General features: G+C 45.2%; 1 protein-coding gene across 3 annotated transcripts in view; it reads right to left on the reverse strand.

Annotated features, from left to right (window-relative positions):
* Positions 1-3,132, reverse strand: part of LOC116845648 — a 12,236-nt gene extending 9,104 nt beyond the window's left edge. For all 3 annotated transcript variants that reach the window (XM_032818601.1, XM_032818600.1, XM_032818599.1), the window contains exon 1: positions 3,011-3,132. The gene's annotated coding sequence lies outside the window, so the exon portion shown is untranslated. The remainder of the gene's footprint in view (positions 1-3,010) is intronic.
* Between the last annotated feature and the right edge of the window lie 2,616 nt (positions 3,133-5,748).

A 5,748-nucleotide genomic window follows, 5' to 3' on the forward strand; every position in this document is an offset into this window, starting at 1 on the left:
AGAGAGAGAGAGAGAGAGAGAGAGAGAGAGAGAGAGAGAGAGAGAGGGAGGGAGAGATAGTCGGGAAAATGGGATTTCATTGCGGCGGCATGAAGCACCGCGTTCGGCAAAAATTGCGCGAGCGGAATTCCTTGACCGTGTTAATCGACGTATCTAACATCTTCTCCATCCTCCTACGCGTTTTAAGTCGCTTCGTCTCTCTTGGACGATTTACACGCCGGCATCGTCGTTGTCGGGGCCCTTCGATTTCTCGAACATCGCGTCCGCGAGAAACGCTTTTCGCGTATTTGCGAGGGAAAAAGTGGCGCGCACGTTTGCTGTGTTGTTGCGAGTACATTTCGTTGCGCGCTTTTTACTCGTCAACCAAAGACGCATATATAGTCACTTGGCAGAGACTCGCCGCTGCGGATCGCCACGCCGAGACAATTCATCCTCCAACATACGCCACGCGCCGGCGAATTTTTGCACGGTCGCAAAAACGCGTGGCCCCTTGACGGGAAAGCGCGAACCTTTGCCGTTAAATTCTTCAGACGGTGGGACGCTGCGCATTTTCAAGCCCGTTCATTGACATTTAGTATTCCTCAGGCGCGTATGAGAGTGGTCCATCCATCCTCTCTCTTTTCCGCTATCACACATCTCTCTCTGTCTCTTTCTCTCTCTTTCTCGTCCTTCTCTGCGTCCTCCTCTACGTCCCTCGTCGTTCTCGATTTTTTGTCAATCTTTACACACACTCTATTATGTAGCTCCGTAGAAAACGCATCTTGAGCGGCGTGGCTAGCGAAAGGACGTCACTATGTAGGACTGCGACGTGAAAAGCGCGACGTAGTAGACATTGCGCGATGCAATTTTGATGAGATGAAATCGGTCTGAAAAGTTGTGCTTGGCGCGGGAGGGCTTGCACTCTCGGCAAAATTCAAGTAGTGTCTCGTCCGCAACGCCGCCGTTGTCGCGAGAGAAAATCGATTTTGACAGAGTTTGCATTATTCCTGGCTTACAAAGGCCTCTTTGGCAATTGAAAAAAAAATTATATATCTAGCCCAGAGAGCCGAATATCCCTCTGGACCGCCGCGTCTTTCTCAAGTGGGCCATCGACCTGTCGATGCGACACGAGCAACAAAATCGCTTTCTTTTCAACGACGACAGATTTATTCGTTGCGATTGAAATTATAGTTATTTGCGAAGCCGTTATATTCAAAACGTGTGCATCTGGGCGACGCGCGAGTCACATTAAGGAACGTATCGGGAAATATCCAGAGTCAGGCGGCATTACGGTTTTTCTTGCGGATGATTTCTCTCGGTTCTCAGATCAATCGGATCGGTAATGCCGGCGAGACTTTGCTGGAAACTTTACATAGTGTGCATTGCACAATTTCTCGTGGATCGTTCATGTACCAGGTTCGCGAATTGTGTCATTTCACGGATAAATTGTGGACGAATTGCCTTTTTTCACATCTCAGATGTCGTAACGAATCCATCGTTCTATGTAACCGCGTCGCGATGTGCCGGGAGATCGGCGCAAATTGAGCGATGTGAATAATTACTCCATCAGAAAGAAAAGTGACATAACTCGCGAGTGTAGCGTGGAACAGGTTGAAACCTCACGATATCTTCTTCGTCCTTGCATCACTGCGTTTATAGTTTTATTGAGGTACAAAGGGGGAAAAGAGGAAAAGGAGGGGTTGCCGAAGATGTCGCAAACTCTCCTTGTTCCCTTGCGCGTTTCGTAACGTCTAATCTAGGAAGATAAATGTCACGAGGCGTGTGCAACAAAAATCCCGATAATCATTTCTCGTGCTTCGATACTCGCGTTTGTGACCAGCTGCGTGGAAGATATAACGTGAAATGATTTCTACCACGAACGAGCGACGTCGTGATTTTATCTTCTTCTTCTTCTTCGCGCGCGTCACGATTGGAAAAATAGAATACGCTCGCTCTCGAAGTTTGATGTTGCTTTACTCGGAGTCCCCGTGAGAAGGTAAAAATATTGAACTCCTCTATATATTTCCCGACGCGACGTTGTTCCAAGATCTTTCCTTACATGTGTGAGGCGCGAAGGCAGATTTCCAATTATTCTTATATAGCGACGGTTTGAGGAAGAATTGAGACAATTATCGGCCAAGACTTCGCGACAAGAGTTTGTTTCGCGATACTCGACACGTTTGGCTACTCGTCAGAGGTACTCGAAAACAAGAAGACGCGGCATCTGCATACACTGTGTGCGTGCAACAAGTGTGTATTCGCGCGATGCGTACCGTATGCCCGCGCGTACATCTCCGTATGTTCACATGTGTACTCACTTTCTTCGAGGATGCGGTGACCAAAACGAGCAATCATCATTTCTCACTCTCACTCTCGCACAATGATTCTCACACTCGCTTCTCTTTTCTATCTCGGCTGAGGTTCGCTCGCGGCTTTGACATCACGCACGCATCGAGGAGAGACGCTGCGCACGCGACTTCTTCAGAACGGTTGCGTTAAAAAAAAAGTATATATAAAAAATTCGTTTATGTCACAAACACACGAGTGTCGCGCGCGCGTGCACGCGATCTCTCCGATCGAAATGTACACACAATTTCTAAAAGTGTGGGATAAGTGCTGCTTGTGAAAGACGCTATTAAAGTTAATGCCAGGTTGAAATAGGAAGGCGACGTCGTCTTCCGAGGATCCACGGCGTCTCGATTTGCTTAACGTTTAAGGAAATCGTTAAATAAATTGCCGCGACGTACGAATGGAGATCCATTAGGCACGTATACACACATACGCACACACATGCACTACATTACATTGACACTTACGCTTCAACATACTGTAAAGGCGGAAATAAGCAATTAATCATATATACTTGGTTAAAATAATAAAGATGTACAGTCTGCGGTGCACGAAGGAAATTGTCGGTTAGAAAGTACGCGAGAGCGGCATGAGTATAATATTTTATAAATCAGGATATCCGTCTTTTTACTTGAACGTACATTGATATGACATTTATAGGAATGTTAAAATCGAGACTCACCTGTAATCGAAATCCTTTCCGCGAGGAATTACTGCTCAGGTAGCCGTAGTCGATCTTTCTTCTGCGATTCGGTCGGAAGATTCGCGTCGTGCGCGCGCTTATGAGAAAGGTGAGAGTGAATAGCTGGGAGCATCTTCATTCAAGCTTTATATAGGTATTGTACCCCCTTACCTAGGCGCTCTGTAGAAAGAGCGTGCCATCACCCGAGCCTGCCGTAATTTTATCATCAACGTGGAGACACGAAAAAAAGCACTCGCTGACGAAATTGCATTAGGCGAAAATATTCCACATTCGACGTCCCGCCCATTTCCTTCGCTAAATTTCTAAAATTAATTGCACGTTTTTGTCGTTTCCATTACAGATGACATGAAAATAAACGCGTCGACTTTGAACCAACGGCGGCAGAAATAGACACAATTTCTTTACGATATACATGTAAAAAAAATCTCAGTTGGTGCAACCAAATAGGAACCATTTGATTGAAAATTAGGTGATCAGAAGTGACATCTCTGTTATGAAAACTAATATTTCTGTTGTCGCAACCGAAAATATTTGTCTGAACACTCAACGATATTAGAACTCGGTTGAGACAACTGAGAACAATTGACTATACAAAAGCTTCATAAAGGAATTTTTCTATTCCTACAGCCGAGTTTTCGCCTGATCCCTGAGCAACCGAAAATTCGGTTGCACCAACAAAATTGTTCTTTCCGTGTATAAACGCATTATTATTTGAAGAAAGAAAAATAATATCGCGTAAAATGCGGTACAAGATGTTATTTGCGCGCTCACGACTTTTCATATATTTTATGATCTTTTAATTTAGCACACATGCTCTCTTTATAAGAGGAAACAGAATTGATTTTGTATGTAGCAATAGGTATCTCGCGTTCACTTAGTTTAGTTTTGGAAAAGACAAGAATATCGCGTATCCGAAAGGGACATAAATAACATTTGGGGCAAAGACCAAGAATATTCATCTTTACAAAAATAGCATCGTGTATCCTATATCCTTGACGACACGATGAAATCCCGTCCTAGTAGAAGTAAACGAAATAAATCGATAAACGACGATTTAAATGATTTAACGCGCGCTATTATCGTATCTACAGCGTCGCTTCCTGAGACTCACGTGCGTGCTTAAGAAAGCGCGATTTTCTCAGTCACGTTTGGGAATAATGACGATAATCTATAAACTCCTGCGTACGCAGATTCGTCGCCCTTACAAGGAGCGAGGACGCTTCGAACGCGTGAGCTTTTCCGGGTACGAAGTGCGTTCCTAATTTGGCGCGCGATGGAAAACCTATTATTTTTCCTCACAGATGAAATACGATGTTCCGCCTCTTATGCCCGGGGGGAGTGAATTTTCCGGGTGCGACCTCGTTTGTCCTGTTTATAATTTATTTGACGGATGGGTCGTATGACTATCCTTATGTAACTTGCAGCGTGCGTCTTAGAAACACGCTGTTTAGAATTCTGCGGTAATTACATGTGACAGCTGTAGTATTAGTTAAATTAATGAAGTAATGAAGAAATTTCACTGCTCTTATATATGCGCTCGATGCAACGTATATTGTCCTACAATCCTCTCTCGTCGTTTATTAAAAAACTTGTTAGAATTGTACGCGACAATATCAGCGAATTAACTCTTAATTTTCTCTTGTTACGTTCCTGTTCATTGTGATATTGCAATAATGCACGTCGTTGTCGCAAAACTTATTGCAAGGTCAAGCGTGATTCAACATTTCGGTATTTTATACCGAAAACCTACGAAGGGAATACGAAATCGGAGACACTGAATTTCGATCAGATGCAAATAATTTTCTCGCACTTTACATTTCGCGCAACTTGTGAATGGCGTGCCTTCGGATAGCGAAGCGACAAAAGTTGAACCCGTGACAAAATTCGTCGCTTTGTTGGCGGCTTGGCTTTTAACCGAGAAAGAGGCAGAACGGGGACTTTACAAAAGAGAAAGTTGACGTAACAATTCAAGCGAAAATATATTTGTGCGCGCGACGAGTCCACGCCGGACACACGTTAACTGAACGCGCGGATCGAACGTTCCGTGGGACTCGTCCCGTCGCTTGAGAGACGAAAAAGGGCATCGCTGGTGTCGTGTGAAATTCAACAGTCAAATATCTGTCCGCTGTACGGCAATCGGCCGTGTTAAGTATTCAGCGCGTTTCCGCGACGCGGCAGTCAGTCAAATCGCCGCGGGGCTCGCGAGGGTGGTAAATGCGACACGAGTACGCCGATGCAACTGCCCATCATACATCATTACGTGTCATTAGACTTCTTGCCGGCGCGTATTCCACGAGGACATTTCGGGAATAGATTTCACACAGCCTCCGCGGCCTCTCGCGTGTCTACATGCGCGCAGTTCCGCGAGACGCAACAAAGTGCAACAGCTGCCGCGCGAGATGCAACGCAAAGCGTGCTGCCACCTGCGCACCTCGCGCAGGTAAACCCCTGAGAGATCGTCTACAACACGGTCGCAGTCTATGTTTCAAAATCGTAGAGTCGATCATGCATCCGTTTCTTTCGTGTAAATTCATGAAAAATGATAAGTCTCATTGACTAGTTCAATAAAGTTCTTCATTTTTCACGAATTTGCGCGAAGGAAATTGGTGTATGAGCGATCCTAGCGTCACGACTTTAAGACGTAATTGCGACCACATTGTAGACGACCCTTAAGACTGCATCGGTACGTCGAGATGGTTTTGCGAGTGCAATTAAGT

This window comes from Odontomachus brunneus, unplaced genomic scaffold (assembly GCF_010583005.1).
Source record: "Odontomachus brunneus isolate Ranch 3 - 2012 unplaced genomic scaffold, Obru_v1 Obru_scaffold_054, whole genome shotgun sequence".
NCBI lineage: Eukaryota > Metazoa > Arthropoda > Insecta > Hymenoptera > Formicidae > Odontomachus > Odontomachus brunneus.